Below are 22,016 nucleotides of genomic sequence, written 5' to 3' on the forward strand. Positions count from 1 at the left end.
TTCTGTGGGCACTCGGGCCATCGCCCCAGCACACCATAAAGGACTCAAAGAATTTCCTGCAGTACCAAGCAACTTAAAAGATGCTGCTTTCAGTCATATTTTGATACTTACTTCACTATTTAGGACTGTAGGAAGAGGGAGAATGAATAGACAGGGCCGAATTATCCTTGGAGGACCTCCTGCTGGCCCCTACAGGTCTACAGAGGGACACTGGAAAGAAGCTAAAGTGATACAAATTTTCCATCTTTCTACTGTGTTGCTGTCCTAAGGAGGGCAATATGATTGTTGAAGAACATGGAGCAGTAAGTTACTGCTTTAATTTTTGGTTGGCACCTCCCGATAAATAAGGGGGGTTTTGGGTGTCTTTTTGGGCACTCAGCCGCTAAAAGGTTCGCCATCACTGGCCTAGAAGATGAGACTTGGATAGCCGAGAAGATGAGACTTGGATAGCCTAGAAGATGAGACTTGAACAACCTAGAAGATGAGACTTGGATAACCTAGAAGATTAGACTTGGATAACCCGGGAGATGAGACCTGGATAACCTACAAGATGAGACATGGATAACCCACAAAATGAAACATTGATAAGCCAAAAGATGAGTCTTAGATAACCAGGAAGATGAGACCTAGATAACCTAGAACAGTGAGGGCGAAGCTTTTGGAGACCGAGTGCCCAAGCTACAACCAAAACCCACATATATGTTGAAAAGTGCCAACATGACAATATAAGCAGTATCTTATTGATCCCTGCTGTAAAAACCGGTTTTAATCATATTGGCATCCTGAGGACACCAATACAATAGAAAGATGGAGAACATTGGATTGTAGCTTTTCTCCAGGGGACCAAGAGCAGGAGCTCCATTGACAATCCATCTCTATCCACACTTTCTCGTTCCTCCTGTAGTACTGGCAACCAAGGAAGTTGCTTTAAAATAGCTCTGAGCATGGCATGTCCTGGACTGTATTGGACCACAGGAGAAAGCCTTGAGTCCTATCTAGCAAACTCTGTGTTGGGGTGAAGGCCTGGGTGCCCACAGAAAGGGCTCTGAGTGCCACCTCTGGCACCCGTGCCATAGGTTCGCCACCACTGACCTAGAAGATGAGACTTCGATAACCCAAAAGATGAGACTTGGATAACCTGGAATATGAGACCTAGATAACCTAGAAGATGAGACTTTGATAACCCAAAAGAGTCTCAGATGACTTGTAATATGGTTCAGCATTGGCTGGGGAACCATTTCCTTCAGATCTTTGTTATATTTAAAGGGCTAGAGCTTTGAGAGAAGGTGCTGAGTTCTGTCATCCTATGAAAAGCCACATACATTGTGTGAAATTGGATTGTCACTTACTGAACTTTCCATGGGGCCTTTACTCACATTGTAAGAGATTTGGTTACTCTTCCATAATTTTTTCTCTATTTAAATGATATTTAAAACCTTGTAAAATCAGCAACTGGCAGAAGACCCAGGTGATCAGCTGTAATCCTAATGTCCTGGCAGGGAATATGTGCCACATACTCATAAAGCACATCATAGGAGGAAAATATCTGAGATTTCCCACATTTTCACAGGTTTAATGTGCCGTAATTCAAGCTGGTTTATTAAAGAGCCGCAGCCGCACAGAGGGATTTGGTGGAACAAGAGGAAGGAACGAATGAGAAAACACATTATTTTATGGTGAGTGAGCATTATACCCCTCCAGGACACTGGTTCTGTGGTAAAGGTGCACTAGAGTTTTCCTGCCTTTTGTTTGATTACGCTCCATGAAAAGCTCAGGTTGCAGAATGATTGAGCTAAGTAGGTGTAACAATGATGTTCCCCTTCGTATCATGCGAGGTGTTAATGAACGCACATATTTCAGTCATGCTGTCATAGTCACACAGGAAGGCACCTGCATGAATGGTCTAGAGAATGAAGTTTTCGATGTCTAATACCCTTTTTCTCCTCGTGATGGGCATGAGAGCTGAATGTGAGCAGCTCCTGGTAATTAAGCACATGTGGGCACTAAAGCTCATATTTTCTCATTGCTGTTCATTTGTAGGTCAATGCCCAGAATCCTCCGCAGCACAAGCACAATGTGATGCATCTGTAGCTGACATGCAAGGAAGCCTTCGGGAACGTCAGATGTGCAAGGAAGATAGAAAGCAGCATCTTTGGAGCAACATATGTGCTTCGCCATTAGATAATTCACCTCATACTTAAAGATAATTTGAAACCCTTAAACACCTGTCTTAAATGTATTATGCTATAAATGATGCTATGTACAATTTTAGGAACAGAGAGTAAAGTATTTAGTTTTTTTACAGCCTCAAATGTCTCTCACACAACACAATGTGAATCATAAAACTAAAGGGAATTCAGTATCAACCTAAAATAATGTTTCCTTCTTGCATAAAGTCTTAATATTTTATTCATTTATTACTTGGTGGTCATAAAGGGATGGGCAGGGTTAGAAAAACATAGAAGATTTCTTCTGCACACAAAGCAACACCTCTTAGTAGACACCACTTATTTAACCCTTAAAATGACCCAATGTGTCGCAGGTCCATAGTCATGTGTTTCTCAGGGAGTTGATCCTTTGAGAACTCCCCTCATTGATCATATACCCATGGGGATAATTAGTCTTATATGTGGCTAAGTTCAACTACTTGGAGACCCAAATATCACAGTAAAGGTCCTTCTGAAAAAATTAGCAAAATTATGCTTTTGCCTTATATATATACTACCGCTCAAAAGTTTGGGGTCACTCAGACATTTTTTCAATGAAAACTCATACTTTTAATTTTCAAATGAGTTTGAAATGAATTGAAAAAATAGTCCAGACATTGACAAGGTTTGAAGTATTTTTTCATTTGAAATAATAATTTTCTTCTTCATACTTTGCTTTCATCAAATAATGCTCCCTTTACTGCAATTCCAGCATTGCAGTCCTTTGGCCTTCTAGCTGTTCATTTGCTGCGGTAATCTTGAGAAATTTCACCCCATGCTTTCAGAAGCCCATCCCACAAGTTGGATTGGCTTGATGGGCACTTTATGTGTACCATACGGTCAAGCTGCTCACACAAAAGCTCAGTGGAGATGAGATCTGGTGACTGGGCTGACCACTCCATTACAGATAGATACCAGCTGCTGCTTCTTCCCTAAATAGTTCATGTATAATTCAGAGGTGCTTTGGGTCATTGTCCTGTTGTAGGATGAAAATGGCTCCAATCAAGCTCTATCCTCAGTGTATGGCATGGTGTTGCATAATGGAGTGATAGCCTTCCTTATTCAAAATCCCTTTGACCTTGTACAAATCTCCCACTTTAACAGCATCAAAACAACCCCAGACCATCACATGACCTCCACCATGCTTGACAGATGGCGTCTTCCAGCATCTTTTCAGTTGTTCTGCATCTCGCAAATGTTTTTCTGTATGATCCAAACACCTAAAACTTAGATGTGTCTGTCCATAAAACTTTTTTCCAATATTCTTCTGTCCATTGTATGTGTTCTTTTACAGGCGGTCCCCTACTTAAGGACACCCGACTTACAGACAACCCATAGTTACAGACAGACCCCTCTGACCTCTGGTGAAGCTTTCTGAATACTTTACTATAATCCTAGATTGCAATAATCAGCTGTAAGGTGTCTGTAATGAAGCTTTATTGAAAATCCTTGGTTCCATTACAGCAAAAAATGTTTAAACTCCAATTGTCACTGGGGCCCAAATTTTTTTTTTCTGGATCTACAATTATAAAATATACAGTTTTGACTTACATACAAATTCAACTTAAGAACAAACCTCCGGACCCTATCTTGTACGTAACCCGGGCACTGCCTGTATTAATCTTTACTTTTATTATTCAGTCTCAGATATGGCTTTTTCTTTGCCACTCTGCTGTAAAGGCCAGCATCCTGGAGTCGCCTTTTAACTGTAGAGGTTGACACTGGTGTTTGACGGGTACTTTTTAATGAAGCTATAGAATGGCTAGCTGCTGTATCGAGACAAGAGGAGACACAGAGCGCAAACAACTCAAATGTAGTAAATAGGTTCCAGTAGGATAATCATAAAACATGCTCACTTTTTCGGTGTCTTGGTTTATCTGCACATAGTATTGTCTTTATCAATGAAGAGCAGAAAACAGTGGACCATAACCACAGTAGAAGACGTCCATATGTTTTCCCCCATTGTTGGAAAGTAATCCTTCTGCTTGCGCAAACCTTACTTTTAAATGAAGCTGCCACTTGTGGTACTGTGAGGCATCGGTTTCTCAAACTAGAGACTCTAATTTACTTATCTTGTTGCTTAGTTGTGCAGTGGGGCTTCCCACTACTCATAATAAACTCTGGTTAGAACCTGTTTGTGCTCTACTTTGAAGGTAGTAGTACAGACAGTTGTAGGAAATCTTCAGTTTCTTGGCAATTAATCGCATGGAATGGCCTTCATTTTTAAGAACAAGAATACACTGTCGATTTTTACATGAAAGGTTTTTCTTTCTGCCCATTGTGAGAGTTTCATAGAACAAACAAATGGTGATGCTTCAGATTCTCAACCAGCTCAAAGGAAGGTCAGTTTTATAGCTTCTCATCCAAACTGTTTTCAGCTGTGCTATTATACGTGAACAATAGTTTTCAAGGAATTTCTAAACATCCATTAGCCTTCTTACACAGATAGCATACACACTGGGGCACATTTACTAAGGGAAACTGCTTGCACAGGTATTTAAGAAGTGCTTGCGCCACATTTGTGTCACTTGCAACCGTTTTGTGGTGCTGCTGCACTATTCTTCATGCAACACAAATTTCTGCAGTGAAGGGGGTGTTCAGGTGCTCAGTTGAACCGTGTGCCAGATTTAACATGCAAAGTCCAACAGAAATGCATTGCACACCCCATGTTAAAGGTGCACCAAAAAAGTGGTGCAATCTGTCAGAGCAATGCAGAGGGTGCCATATCATGCAGAATGTGTGCCAGAAAGCCTTAATCTGACGCCCTCTGCACTACACACAGGCAAACTGCTCATAGTGTAGTTTGAACTGTGCCCAATGTACCATTAAACCATTGGAGTGGTGGTTGTTGGAAATGGGCCTATATACACCTATGTAGCTATTGTATTTAAAACCAGACATTTGCCTCTAGAATAGTCATTTACCCCATTAACAATGTATAGAGCAGGAGTCCCCAAACTTTTTAAATAGGGAGCCGTTAATGGTCCCTCTCAGACCATTGGAGGTCCAGACTAAAGTTTAAAAAAGAAATTCCTCTGTATACTGCACATATCTTATTTTGAAGATACAAAGCAGAAAATACAAAGCAAAAACAAATACAATATTTAAAGTAAAGAGCGAGCACTTACCAGCATCTCAATGGGAAGTATGAGCCTGCTTTTGGTTGATAAGATGGTCAATGTCTGGTTCCAATTAATTATTTACTGTGCTGTCCCTCCACCATTGATTATTTCCTATTCTACCCCTCCACCATTAATTATTTCATATGCTGCTCCTCAATCATTAATGATTTCCTATGCTGCCCCTCCATCATTAATTATTTCATATGCTGCCCCTCATAATTATTTCCTATGCTGCCCCCCACCATTAATTATTTCCTTTAATGCCCCCATAATGCATAAAAAAAAAAATCTTATACTCACCTCTGGCAGTGGCTCTCGCATCTTCTTTCTTCTGGCTGCTGCCGGATAGGAAGGGGTGCGTGGCTGCGCGATGATGTCATCACATGGCCGTGTATCCAGGTTCAAAGAGCGATGTGTGCTGGGATTGTCTACTGACCACATCACTCCACCTACTGTAATAGTGCTCCAGCGGCCGTTTCCAGCCACATCAAGCCCTATACAGAGACAGGCAGGAGCTTCCTGTCCAGACTTACGGAGGTCCCTGCCCGACTGCCGAAGGCGACGGGGATGCAACGGGGCTGTAATTTGGGGACCCCTTGTATAGAGTGTATTTATGTTTCATTTAACGTTAGCTTCATGTGCTTTTCTAAAAAATACGGAAATTTCTAAGTGACCTGAAACTTTTGACCAGTAGTTCATATATATACTGTATACATAAATCTAAAAGAATAAAGCAACACTACTGATATGGGCCAATTTTTAGGTCCTGTCCAATTGCGTAATACATGATTCTACTGTACATAGACAGTTATTTATCATGAAGCAGGCTCCTTGTGATAGTTCTATGCCTCCCTTTAGAGCTCCACTGCCTCTCATATTTATTAAAGTGGCATTGGCCCTTTTACAAATCTCTTTAGGATCACAAAATAATCCCATGATTAAAATAATCGTAGCACATACACCATAAGGGTGGGGGGTAATGGAGTGACCTTGAGATTTGTTTGTAGTTATTCTAATAAATCACAAGTTATAATAATAATTAATAATAATAATTATTTATTTATATAGTGCACACAGATTACGCAGCGCTGCACAAGCATATCAAATTGGTCCATATCTAGCAGTGGCGGCAGAAGACCCTTGCAATTTTTTTACTAAAAAAAAAATTGCAAAAAAACCCTGTGTTGTGTAGTGCACAAAGCTGTTCTAAAATGCAAGTAATTTGGGAGAAAGGAAATGAGTAGAACACAAACTTTCTTTTTCAATAAAATCATCAGTAAGTCATGCTGCAATGGCTTTGACAATTTACATTGTCACCTGGAATATGTTGTCCAGTTCTGGGCACCGGTCCATAAAAAGGACGCCCAGGAGCTGGAGAAGGTTCAACGAAGAGCCACAAAAATGATAAGGGGTATGGAGGGTCTCAGTTATGAGGAAAAATTAAAACAATTAGATTTATTTAGTCTGGAAAAGAGACGACTACGAGGGACATTATTAATTTATATAAATATATGAATGGTCCATACAAAAAATATGGTGGCAAGTTGTTTCAGATTAAATCAAATCAAAAGACGAGGGGGCACTGTCTCTGTCTGGAGAAAACAAGTTTTAATCACCAGAGGCGACAGGGCTTTTTTACTGTGAGAACTGTCACACTGTGGAATAGCCTGCCTCAGGCGCTGGTCACAGCAGGGACAGTAGAGAGCTTCAAGAAGGGTCTAGATGCCTTTTTACACCGAAATAACATTGACAGCAATGCTATATAGAATTGTTTCCTGTAAATCCCTTTCTCATCCAATCCCTTCCTTGGTTGAACTTGATGGACATGTGTCTTTTTTCATCCGTATAAACTATGATACTATGATTGGCCTTCTCGAATAGCTTTTTAATAATTCCTCCCAAAGCCAACTACACTGATATATTCTGTATACTTATGAATAGGTTTATTTTCTGCACCAGATTCAGAAGAGGTAGAAAGCAGTTTTCACTGAATGATAGGGTAAAAAATCCAGTAAACTAAAATAATTTGTTCATAAGAAGGAATATACTGTATTCACCCTGCGATGCTGTAGATATGAGAGCCTGATGTATGCAAAATTCCAAAATGATCTCCTGACTATGCAGTAAAACACGCCGCTGTAGGTAGCTTGCTGCTGTAACAATTTACTCCCCCATGAGTAGTGGCATTTTATCTTCGGCCGGTGCCGTCCCATAACTGCAGCCCCTGACTTCATCATCCTCATCAGTCGGTTTCCCAGGGAGTTCAGCCTTTATTACAGGCTTGGCTACAAGAATGTAAGCAGTTCTTTTTTAATACCTGCTATACTTTCAAGTCATTACTGTTTAGCTTAACCCATTATATGATCTCCCAGCATGCTTTTCCAGATCACATCTGCCATTGTATTTCACAAAAGCATCCTGGGAAAACTTCAAGATAAATGAGTCGGCGGCGACTCTGCGCCAAGAACTGCCCCCTTGATGTTGCTGAAAAACACATTGTTATATAATATGCGTCCAGGTCTGTTAATAATTTCCTTACAAGTATCGGTAACATTAAGGTTTTGTGATTCAGCATAATGGACATGCACTAATGTATATTGTTTTAGGAATGGGTACATGGTGCTGTGCACTCCCATCCAGTCTCACGTAATGACCCCTACAAATTACATACACACTGTGTAGCCAGTACTCCGCATGTTTTATAAGTACGTGTTTCATTGCCATCTGCGTAACTTCACGTAGCTTCCCTGCTCCTTATTGGCCAGTGATACATACAGATATATATTTTATGTTATCATTTATTTTTACAACGCGGCTAGACTTAAAATCTGAATTCCCATGTGTTAAGGCTTATGTTGAAAGTATATAATTATGTACAAAGCCGTGGAATAGGAAGCTATTTATCGGCTTTGTTCTCCTATACTCTAACTAGACTCATGTTTTTCTAATGTTCCCTAACATAATGCTTAATGGAAATGACAATGCATATTGACACGGCAGGGCTGAGCCTTTAATTAACAATTATTATTGTCCTGCTGTTATTAAAAAAAAAATGACAGCATGCCGGGGAAAAATAGCGACAGCGGTTTTGTAAAGCGTTAAGGGACGTTCGGATGGAAGGTTTTATCAGCTCCATGGACGCTATTAAATAACTCCAATTCTTTTGTGGTGAATATTTTTTTATTATTACGTTATCACCATGTTGGAGCTCTCGCTTTTTAATGTTCAGGGTAAAACACAACAAAGAGGTTTTGATGCTAATTAATAATCACAGAAGGAACCTGGACCGTGGCCAGATGAGGCTTTCAGTGCAGTGATTTACCAGGAAATCTGGGCCCGAGCTGAAACCTATGCTGTGAGATGCCATGCTGTAATATTACAATGCACTTCCCATCTGGATCAGCTTCCATCAGTCAGCCTTTTCAGTTCTTTCCTATTACTGAGATCTAACCCCTGACTTTTCAGCCAGTCAATTTCACATCTCATTCAAGCATGCTGGGTGGGCCAGCAGGTAAACGTGTTTGCAGAAATCTTTATTTTCTACACAAACCATTGCACTTATGTCTGACTATTGGGATGATCCAGTCCTAAATAATTTCAATAAATTAAAAAGGAGCTAATGGGATCATGCCAAGAAGGCTGAGCGGGGATCGTGCCAGGACACACAGGGATACAGTCAGCCTAGTTCCCGGTTTAAGCTCTTTGACTCATTACAGATGTACTTGATGATAATTCATACCAAATTGTCTTCTTAGTTTAACTTGAGTAAAACCAAGAGACAGACGAGAATGTGGACTGGAAAGTAATGATGGGAGTCATCACACAATGCAACTATTGTGTAAATTTTCGTGATGTGACAGGTACTTCTTAATAATGATGTTCTAAACCATTCTGCACAATGAAAAATGACAGGTCAAAATGTGTTGTCCCACAGAGATATTATAGGGAATTGCCTGTTCAAGTCCTTCGATTGCAGAGAACATATGAAATAGCATTTATTTAATTTATAAATTTAGGAACAGGAAGGTGTTATTTCAGTATATACCATTTGGGGGTTTATTTCTATTCCTGCTTTAAATGGGTTTTAAAAGAATCCTTACTTATCCTGCTCTGGCGCCTGGTTCAAATGTTGTGGTAGCCTCTGGTTCTCTGGCACTGCCAACTTGGCCAGAAGTATCAAGCGTCATGGGACTGCTTCAGTCAATGGCATCACTGGGTTCCACTGACGTCAGACATCACGGGACCCACTTCAGTCAGTGGCATCACTGGGTCCTGGGACCAGCTTCAGTTAATGGCATCAGTGGGTTCCAGTGATGTCAGACATCACGGGACCCACTTCAGTCAGTGGCATCACTGGGTCCTGGGACCAGCTTCAGTTAATGGAATCAGTGGGTTCCAGTGATGTCAGACATCACGGGACCCACTTCAGTCAGTGGCATCACTGGGTCCTGGGACCAGCTTCAGTTAATGGCATCAGTGGGTACAAGTGATGTCAGACATCACGGGACCCACTTCAGTCAGTGGCATCACTGGGTCATGGGACCAGCTTCAGTTAATGGCATCAGTGGGTTCCAGTGATGTCAGACATCACGGGACCCACTTCAGTCAGTGGCATTACTGGGTCCTGGGACCAGCTTCAGTTAATGGAATCAGTGGGTTCCAGTGATGTCAGACATCACGAGACCCACTTCAGTCAGTGGCATCACTGGGTCATGGGACCAGCTTCAGTTAATGGAATCAGTGGGTTCCAGTGATGTCAGACATCACGGGACCCACTTCAGTCAGTGGCATCACTGGGTCATAGGACCAGCTTCAGTTAATGGCATCAGTGGGTTCCAGTGATGTCAGACATCACGGGACCCACTTCAGTCAGTGGCATCACTGGGTCCTGGGACCAGCTTCAGTTAATGGAATCAGTGGGTTCCAGTGATGTCAGACATCACGAGACCCACTTCAGTCAGTGGCATCACTGGGTCATGGGACCAGCTTCAGTTAATGGAATCAGTGGGTTCCAGTGATGTCAGACATCACGGGACCCACTTCAGTCAGTGGCATCACTGGGTCATAGGACCAGCTTCAGTTAATGGCATCAGTGGGTTCCAGTGATGTCAGACATCACGGGACCCACTTCAGTCAGTGGCATCACTGGGTCCTGGGACCAGCTTCAGTTAATGGAATCAGTGGGTTCCAGTGATGTCAGACATCACGGGACCCACTTCAGTCAGTGGCATCACTGGGTCATAGGACCAGCTTCAGTTAATGGCATCAGTGGGTTCCAGTGACGTCAGACATCACGGGACCCACTTCTGACAATGGTATCACTGGGTCATGGGACCCGCTTCAGTTAATGGCATCACTGGGTTCTAGTGAGGTCAGACGTCACTGGACTCACTTCAGTAAATGGCATCAGTTGGCTCCATTGTGGTCAGCCATCAAACCTGTATGAGAAAATAACAGTGGGAATGCCATTTATGCTGTATGAATTGTCCCCTTGAAACATTTCTTCTACAGGGAAACAAATTGTTTAATAGAGACAACACATGGCTGCACTTGGAGTTATTACAGGTCTGTAGTAGATCAATGAAAGTAACATATTGAACTAGAAAGAAAACTTGTCTTTTATTGCCCATATCCACGGATCACAACTTTGCTTTCATTTTTCAGGAGCATAATACAAACTAAAAGCCACCCTTTGATTGGTTGTTATGGAGAATACAGCCAGTTTTTTTGTGACAGTTTAATAGTTCTATACTGTGTATGTGGGAATCACATTGTGTTACCACTCATATCCTGTATATATTGACACAGCACAAGACTACTGCTCCTATCATGTATATTTTGGCACAGCACAGTACTACTGCTCCTATCATGTATAATATTAATTCCTTTATTTATATAGCGCAAGAATAAGAGTGTCGGATGACACTAGAAACGCGTTGGGTGGAGTAGGCTAACCTCTACACTTTGCTGTTTTGCTGTGCTGTGACTACGGCGGTGGTCGTCCTTTTATCTGCTTGTTTCGGACTACGGGTCCATAATAAACCTAAGAAGTTTTTAATCATCCGGATGCAGCACGCTGGATTATTTCTCTTGCTTTCAAGCAACAAGAATATGATTACCCTTGTTTTGTACGTATAGGTTTTTCACACTACTTCTACTTCTGATCTATGTAAATGGGCACTGCACAGTGCTAATACTCTTGTTATGTACATGTGGGCACTAAACAGTACTAGTACTCTTACTCTGTGTATATGGGTACTGCACAGTACTAGTACTCTTATTCTGTGTGTATGGGTCCTATACAGAACTAGTATTTTTATTCATTATATATGTGTACTGCAAAGTACTTATACTCTTATTCTGTGTATATGTGTACTACACAGTACTAATACTCTTATGCTGTACATATGGGTACTGCACAACACTAGTACTTTTATTCTGTATATACGGGTACTGTACAGTACTAGTACTCTTATTCTGTATATATGGGCACTGTACAGTACTAGTACTTTTATTCTGTATATATGGGTACTGTACAGTACTAGTACTCTTATTCTGTTCTGTATATATGGGCACTGTACAGTACTAGTACTTTTATTCTGTATATATGGGTACTGTACAGTACTAGTACTCTTATTTTGTATATATGGGCACTGTACAGTACTAGTACTTTTATTCTGTATATATGGGTACTGAACAGTACTAGTACTCTTATTCTGTGTATATGTTATACTGTACACTACTAGTACTCGTATTCTATATATATGGGTACTGTACAGTAATAGTACTCTTATTCTGTATATATGTGCACTGTACAGTACTAGTACTCTTATTCTGTGTATAAATTATACTGTACACTACTAGTACTCGAATTCTGTATATATGGGTACTGCACAGTACTAGTACTCTTATTCTGTGTATATGTAATACTGTACACTACTAGTACTCGTATTCTGTATATATGGGTTCTGCACAGTACTAGTACTCTTATTCTGTGTATATGTTATACTGTACACTACTAGTACTCGTATTCTATATATATATGGGTACTGTACAGTACTAGTACTCGCATTCTGTATATATGGGTACTGCACAGTACTAGTACTCTTATTCTGTGTATATGTTATACTGTACACTACTAGTACTCGTATTCTGTATATATGGGTACTGCACAGTACTAGTACTCTTATTCTGTGTATATGTTATACTGTACACTACTAGTACTCGTATTCTGTATATATGGGTAATGTACAGTACTAGTACTCTTATTCTGTATATATGGGCACTGCACAGTACTACTACCCTTATGTTGTTTATGGTTTTCCCTCAGAGAGAATGGGGCCCACTTTTGTAATATTTGTTCACGGCCAAGCAATGTGCCAAAGTGGCCCTGAGGGCTGACCAGGGTTACTGAAGGTTTGGATGTGATGTTTATCTGCAGCAAGTAGGGTTATATCTAAGGCAACCAATCAGTCTCCTAGAACCCATTTTCTGTACTCAAGAGCAGCAAGAACCCTAAAACAGTGCCGTCTACAGATGGGTGTCTCTGGTTTGGCTGATATGAGTTTATTTGCATACTTTTCTTCCCAAGGAGAATTGCCTGAAAAATAACTTGCCATACACCGCTGTGTCTCCGCAATGAGAAACAGATCCTCCAACAGGAAATATCACAATGCATGTGGCTTCCTTCAAAACCATGTCATTATCTATGGATCATGTAGCTTAACATGTTCTCATGCTCATAGCATTTACAGTTACCTGTCATGGCTTTATCCAGAATCCGTCACAGAGAACAAGAAAGGTTTATAGGCTACACTATAAATGTAGTAGAGAAATGAAAAATACTGAACTGCAAAACAAAATCTGGCATCCCATGCCAACACAGTGATTTCAGACAACAACCATAGATGGTGCCAAAGATGTAGAAGACTTTGGCAGCATCGGCCCTAAGTATGGGTTGGAAAAATGCCCCATCCACAGTGATTCATGATCTTTTACATGGGGGAAAATAGGTTAAGAATGTTATTGTATTAAATAACACGCAAACAGAAAATGGAAATAGAAATGGACTGAAGTACAGAGGTAAAATAAGGTGTCACCCATCCTACTCCATAAAAACATGTTCTCTTAATTTTTGTTTTATAATACAAAAACACATTGGCGTAACTAGGAGCGGCAGGGCCCCATAGCAGAATTCTGACTGGGGCCCACTCAGAGAATATACATATTTGTATTTGCGCACATTTATATACTCAATACACATACATACATTTATGCACTGATATATACATTTGTACACTTACACAGATCTGTCCCAGTAGCTGCTGACCACATTAGGGAAGTACATGGCAGGAATTGGAGATGAGAGATCCCTGGTCCTGTTTTTCTGCTGTCCCCTTTCGCGACATTTCTTGTCTGAGCTTCAGTGTGTGGACTGTTATATACATATGTGCAATGTACAATGTGCAACATAATTGGGCAAATTTACTTGCTTGGTCCTGTCACTATCACCGATTCGGACGGTCCGACGAGGATGAAGTCCGGCTCGATTCATGATCGTGTGCCCGATAGTGTGCCCGAGTTCCTGCATCCGTCACTTCTGTGCCGCGGTCCGCCGGAGTTCACCTTCTTCATCCTGGTGCTTGTAAGTGCGTGCCTTGCAACACAATTCTAAATGTTAAATCTTGTCCGAATCAATCAGGTTGTCTGACGTCCAAGCCCCCCGATATTTGTCGCATGCAAGCCGGTGCCTGTGCACCAAGATCCTTTGGCAATTTGGAGCAAAAAGGAAAGGGTCCGCGGACCCTTAGTAAATGACCCCAATATGTGTATAATGGTGCACTTGCTGCATTCTTTAGTGTGTTTGGTCAGATTCCGGGGCCCCCTGACACTTAGGGCCCCATAGTGGGTGCTGTGGCTGATGCCGCTGTAGTTACACCCCTGCAGAAACCTCAAACCCTTGAACTTATGATGTTGTTTCTGAAATTGCAAAATATCTGCTGCCTCATTATATGCATTCACAATGTTCCAGAAATGTTCTTCATTGTGTCACTGAACATCTATTATTTCCTAAAAGTGACTTGACAAAAGTGCTCTAGAGACTTCTGGGATGGATTCAAAAACATATAAGAACTCTTTACATTGTAAATGGGTTATGTTTTTAGGGAAGTTGTGCAGCACAACTTACAGTATGAGTGCAATAAATGCAGATTTAGAATAGAGTTGACTAGAATAGAAAGTAATATCAGGAGAACAGTTATGTGAAAGGGGTTCACCAGAAACACTGTGGAAAAAAATGAAATTTAAAAAATACCCTGCTCAGGGTTCCCAATTCAGTGCAGGTTCCTTTTGTCTATTGCTGGAAGAGCAGACAAGTAGGGATACCCACGACCACTGCGGCCAACCACTGGCCTCAACAGTAAGAATGTGTTTTCACTGCTGAATATCACTGTTCTTTCTACTATGAGTCCAATCTTTATATCACAGCATTGATAAGATAAGTGCTATATAATGGAAAAAATAAACTAAGTATGGAACGCTACGTTATTGGGTAAAAACTAACATTGTGCTATGAACCTCACATTTTTATGTGCATATTATGACAAAAGCAGTAATGTATGTTCAAATTCATTTATTTGAAGTGGTTGTTCAGAACTTTATTTTAGTGGCCTCATAGGGACCAGGAGGTGGAGCGCAGAGGAGATGTGAGTGACACAGCTGTCACCTGCCTCCTTCACTGACTTATTTCACCTGCATAGTGAGTGTCCCATCTCTTGGTCTTGACACTACAAAGCCTCAGGTTCACAGCAAAGGGACAGGGACCAAGAGGTGAAAGAAGGCAGCTACCAGATTCCTATAACAGTGCTGGCTTCAGCCTCACCCCAAATTAGACTGTTTTCAAAGACACACCTTGGCAACAGTATGAGGGGGATCTGCTAGAGGGGGCACAATAAGAAGGGGAGCTGCTGGAGTAGCACAGTACAAAGGGGAGCTGGTTGCGGGGAAGAGTATGAAGGGGATCTGAGGAGGTGGCACAGTATGAAGGGAACCTGCTGGAGGAGGGGGGGCACAATCTGAAGGGGAGCTGCTGGGTAGGGCACAGTATGAATGGGAGCTGCTGGAGGGGGCACTGTATGAAAGGGATCTGCTGGAGGGGGCACAGTAAGAAGAGAAACTGCTCATAAATGGGACCCTTTTATTGCCAAATAAAGGAATTTTACATATAGAGAAACCCAAACATTTGTAGCAATCCGTATGTCTCATACCATCTATTATTACCATCCCAATTTGTTCACCAAAGCATGAGCTAGTAATTCCACCCGATACGACTCAGTACCTCTTTATGACCGTACATAGGATTCCAGGTAGTTGACCCAGTTTTGTAATGGTTTATTTGTGTCTTATAAAAGTCTATTCTCATAGTTCTCCCATTACTTCCTCTAATGATGCTGGTCTATATATGACACGCACAATCCCTCCACTCTCGTAGGACGTCTTTATTTATCTATCTCATCCAGTGGCTGTGTCATTTTTTACCTTTCTCTGTAATAGCCTTATATTTGTTGCAAATGTTCCATTTCAGCTTACACAGCTCCGAGCAATGTAGTGGAGGATTCCGACGCCTGTGTTATTCCCAGTATTTGTTTCCACTTTTAAGAAAATTTATAACAGGCTTAATGATGAGTTAGTGGGAATTCTAACATATAGAACATGTTTATTGCCTTTGAAAAGTGAGGCGTCTGATGTTGAGCTCAGCACATTACACCAGCATCATGCAATGCACAGCACATGCTGTTTTAGTTAATGTGAGCAAGATCACAAAACATCTCGGAAAAACCCAAGCGTGTTGATTTTCTAGAGGCTTGCTAATAAATCATTCCGTGTCAATATCCATAGGAAATCACTGACACATTTACAATACAGTGCTCCCCTAATGTATGATAATGATATCAGTACACAACGGGGCTGTGAACATGTAAATCTCTGTGTCTGGGGAGGTAATCATCCTAATAATGTCTAGATAATCCAGGAATGTGAGGAAATAGTGGGAAATCCCATTTATTATATATCAGATTATTTATCAGGCTAAAATAATTATTACGTTTTTTCACTATGTTCCGGCATCAAAGGCAACTGTGATTAGGAATCATATAACCCCTCTGATGCCGTGGTTGGTCTAAGGGGAGTGTTTTTATCTAAGAGTAAATTCACAAAGAAAAAGTTTTAAAAAAAAATAAAAAATCCCTGAAAATAAAACAATGGGGCTTATTTACTAAGGGTCGCAGATCGCACTTTCGTCGGACCGTTCACGGTTTTTGCGCTGCTGCGCTGGCTTCCATGCGACAGGGGGGGGGGCCATCAGATGATCCGACTGATTCGGACTGAGCGTGGGATTTAACTTTTAATTTGTGTTGCAAGACAATGCACTTACATGCACCAGGAAGAAGATGGTGAACTCCGGAGGACCTGAGTGGAGAAGAGACACATGCAGGATTTCGGACACACAATTGCGGCACAGTGCATCATAGTCGGGCAATGCACTTTCATGAACTCCATGGGACCGGGTAAGTAAATGTGCCCCAATTTGCGTTCTGTACAGTATACATTTTAATGGAGAAAAATGTCTAAATTAAATAAATAATAAAAATGACTACCAACTTTTTTTCATTCCAGCTTATTATAAAGAATATAAAATTGTGACGTTAGGAAATATAATACAGAAATAATGCTCATACACACAATATTGTTTTTTTTTGTTCTGTGTTTTTTATAGTTAAAGAACACTAACCTTATTTAAATCTATGAAAACTGTTTAAATCATAATAGACATTGATGTTGCAATACAGAGATGATGCACACAGTGGTGTCACAGCACAGGGCAGCGATGTCATTAGAGAGTAATAATGCACATAGGAATGTCCCACTATAGGGATAATAAAGACACTCATATGTTACAGGACAAATGCTCAGAATGTTGACATGGTAAAAGAGAAATGCACACAGTGATGTCAGTGTATAGGGATACTACAGTCGCTAATACTTCAATACTATATAACACTTCAATACTATATAACACTTCAATACTATACTTTTTAAAGTACTGAGATAATAAACAGTGATCTAATAGAATAAAGACAATAATGACACACACACCAGCGTACAGAGATTATACACACTGTGATGTCACTGTACAGGAATAATATGCACAGCGCTGTACAGGGGTAATATACACCATAGCTCCCAACCGTCCCGATTTTGACGGGACTTTCCCGTTTTTCGTACCTCTGCCCCGCGTCACGGGCAGCTATGAGATTGTCACAGATTCTCCCCCCAGGTCCCGCTGTATCCCCATAGTAAATACTTTGAAAGCCTGAACTCACAGTACAGAATGGCTTCTACAGACATCGGGAGGGAATCCTTTTCAGAGAAGTGTCGGGCTTAGCGGAGAGAGCAGGGACCACGTCATCAGGTTCAGATCTCCATCTGTCCATATGTGGTCCCTGCATCTCCTAGGGTTCCCCAGAGCAGACATCGGGCAGGGAATCCTTTTCAGAGAAGTGTCGGCTTAGTGGAGAGAGCAGGGACCACGTCATCAGGTCAGATCACCATCTGTCCATATATGGTCTCCAGGGCTTCCCCAGACACAAGCTCTTTATATAATTAAATTACATAAAGTTTTGCCCAGGCTAAGATTCGAACCTGGGACCCTCTGCACCATAGACAGAAGCTTAACTAATTGAGCTATAAGCCCAGTGATACAGAGCTGAGGATTTCTGGTAACTAAGACATGTTATCTGCCATTTACACTGTGACACAGACTAATGCACTAATATATAGAGAGGGATCTTCTCAGAGGTTATTATTGTAATTATTGAGACTATTATTATTATTATAAATTTTATTATTTTTATTATTATGGAGATGATTATTAATAATGGTAAAAATAATAATAATCATCTCAATAATAATAATAATAATAATAATAATAATAATAATAATAATCTCCATAATAATAATAATAGTCTCTTAATTACAATAATCTGAGAAGATCCCTCCCTATATACCAAGGCAGTATATAGTCATAGTTCTTAGTTACCAAAATTCTCCACTTTGTTAATCACTGAGATTATAGCTCAGTTGGTTGAGGCGCTGTGTTATTATTGTACATGGACACTGCAGGTTCTGGGTTCAAATCCCAATGAGGATAATTTTTTTTTTTATTGAGATGATTTTGATTAATATGATTTATTTTAATATGTCTAAAATTTGGGGCGTGGCCAGGGAGTGATTGGGGGTGTGTCCCTCTTTCCTTTTCACAAATGTTGGGAGGTATGATATACACATTAATGTCACAGGACAAGTATAATACACACAATGCTGCTACAGTACAGGCATAATAAATGCAGCAATGTCACTGTGCAGGGGTAATAAACACAGTGATGTCACACTACAAGGATAATGCACACAGCAATGTCACTGCACATAGGTAATATACACAGCAATGTCACAGGACAAGGATAATACACACAATGCTGCTACAGTACAGGAATAATAAACACAGTGATGTCACCGTGTAGAGGTAATAAACACAGTGATGTCACCATGCAGGGGTAATAAACACAGTGATGTCACACTACAGGGATAATACACACAGTGATTTCACAGTACATGGGTAATACAGACTTTGATGTCATAATGCAAATATAATGCACACAGTGATGTCACACTACTAAGAAAAATGAATACTGTTATATCACAGTACTTCAAACAGTAACAAATTTAATGTATCATTTTGCAACATCCCCCACTGGGGCCTAGCTTTTTCTCTTGGGGCCTGGAGGCAGCCGGGACCCAGAATACCGGAGTGGCTGCGGCCTAAGCACGCTAGTGTCAAAATGCTTGGTATGGGGACCGGAGGGCTGTCCTACAGCCTGGCAGGTCTCCAGCGGGTGGTGTGGGCAAGAAATTAGATGAGGGAAAGGCTATGGTACTGGTTCTCCCTGGGGCAGCCCTTATGTATCCAGTATGTGTCCCTGGATGATAGATGGGGCGCCCTTGATGGTGATACAGCCATAGCAGGGACCAGACGGAGGCAATGTTGTGCATAAAAGTAACTTAAAGTTCTATATTCGAACCAACAGCAGCAACAGGCCAAACTATTCTGTACAAGTGCAGGTTACTGGAGTGATCTTGGAGAGGGAACCTCAGGAGTTGGGTCACCAGCCTGGATGCAGGGGCAGCCTGGGATGTAGCTGTGTCCAATGCTGGAAGCTGCAGCTTAATCCTGGGTAGTTCTGTGTCACTCAGTGTAGAGTTGCTGAGGCCTAGGAGGCCTGTAGCAAGAGCTTGTGCTCCGAGGTGGTGCTTCTCTGTCAGAAGCTGGATCCTAAGTGAGCTCCTCACGTGGTGAGAGCTGTGCTTAAGAGAGGTAACTCCTCCCCTGACTAAGGGTTTAGTTAATCCCTCATCAGGTGATCTCACTCTCCAATCACACTCCAGTTACAATAGTGGAACATCATTGGATGATAAACATTAAACAGTATTAACCCATGCCTCTCCAGGCAGTATCTACCGCTGCACAATTACCTCTATATGTCCTGGATGGTAAAAGAGGCTTATTCGCAACTACTCCTCTGCCATGCGCATTGCCAGGGGTGTTGCAATTTCAAACTGCTCCCTATGTCTTAGTTTATACCCCCCCCCCCCTTGATGGGTTCCATTATATCTACACTGGTTCATTCACCCATGATCATAGTCTTTTATTGTAATTTTATCTTTGCACCAGCTTTTCACTGGCAGACAAATCAGTTTAAAATAAAAAAAGCTGCAGAAACTAAACCTTTGGTAGGTGAGTAATCTGCTAACACCCCCATACAAATGACTCTTCCCACTTGTACAATTTTGCAGCAAATCTACATTTATTACATACAGATTTATCTTTGTATTTGCCATAAATTCTCCCCTATGTACAGTATAATAAAGGGTCACCAGTGAAGATACACAGAAAGAAGTGGCATCCAACTTATTTAAAATCTGCACCACAGTTCAGTTTCTGCACAGTATGTGAAAATTCATATTTAACCCTTAAATATTTGGAAATGAGGAATAGATTTGATGTTAAAGGTTCCTTCCACATGACTGTGTGATCACTGGAGTTGGAGCGCACATCCGGGTGGAGAAGGGTGAGTGGAGTAAGCACTCCTCTTCCTTGCCTTCTCCACTAAAAGCCAAGTGGCCATCCTCCAAATCCGGCAAAATATAGGACATGTCCTATATTTTGCGGTGCAGCCACCAGGCTCAGTCACAGAGACACTATGGGGCACATGTATCATAGTTTCAGCTAGGCAAATTGCCATTTTTGCACCATTTTTGCAACTTTTAACTCTGTTCTGTTTCAATTACGCCTTGTCTGCACCTTTCTGCAGTGGGCCTTATGTATCATTGTTTTCCAGATTTACCGTGCAACATTTTGCCGTTTTTGCACCATATTTGGCGCAATTCTGCACCTGGTCCAGGACAAGGGAAGCCTTTTTTTTGGTTACTTCTAAGGGTGAGGTCACATGTAGCGGTTTAATTGCATTTTTAATGCATTTTGAGACTAATTGCAACAGCTGAGGAGAGGTGATTTTCCTAATTACATTACTGTTAACATTTGCATTTACAAAACGCAATATAAACGCCATATTAACGCATGTGTTAACATTGCATTTACTATGCGTTTTGTATATTCAAATGTTAACAGTAAGGTAATTAGGAAAATCCACTCTCCTCAGCTGTTATGATAGGTTTCAAAATGCATTAAAAATGCAACATGTTGAATCACAAATTAACAGTAGTGTCCACTCCTGTATATAATCCCCTCACGTGGCTTGTGTCCACTCTTGTATATACCCCCTCATGTGGCTTGTGTCCACTCCTGTATATTAAATTATTCAAAACTATGGACCTATTGTCACGGCAGGGATTAAGTGACCACTTTATTGCATACATACGTCCGCTCTAGGCGGCGCAAGATTACCCATATCCGGACAACTAACGTGATTATAAAACGTCACTTTTATTCATGTAATTATTTAAAAATAGTAGTAGTGCAACTACTGATTGCTCAGTCTGAGAAAAGGAAATATTAAAATCACAGGTGCCTCAGGTTAGGATGCAGTGTAAGAGAACCACTAGTGTTTGTGGTATACTGAAGCTGTAGCTATGGGCCCTTAGTCCATGGATTAGTGAGTCAGGGCTGCAGGGTATAAGACTTGGTAATTGTCTGGTAGTATGTATTCCCAGGCAAATAGGTATATGATACAGTATAGCGCGTCCGAGCGCTAAGACCAGAGTCAAGCGGTCTATGCAGGCAGAGTGACTTAGTGGTATACCCGAGAGATAATGCAAGGGGTTATTATCATCTAAACCCGATGCATTGGGTACTGTGATCAGAGATCAGACACGATCCCAGTTGTGCACAGTCCCTATCCAATGTTTGATGTAGAGGGTTATTAGTATCTAAACCCAATGCATAGGGCCCTGTGATTAGAGATCAGAACACGATCTCGATTGTGCACAGTCCCTGTCACTCTGTTCCTAGTATAGATGGATATGCACTTGTTACTGTGTGAGAGATCACCCCTGTGCTCACTAAAAACTTCTGATCCTGCCTAGCTCACGGCTGACTGTATCACCTAAAGGTGTA

Source organism: Engystomops pustulosus, chromosome 9 (genome assembly GCF_040894005.1).
Source record: "Engystomops pustulosus chromosome 9, aEngPut4.maternal, whole genome shotgun sequence".
Classification (NCBI taxonomy): domain Eukaryota; kingdom Metazoa; phylum Chordata; class Amphibia; order Anura; family Leptodactylidae; genus Engystomops; species Engystomops pustulosus.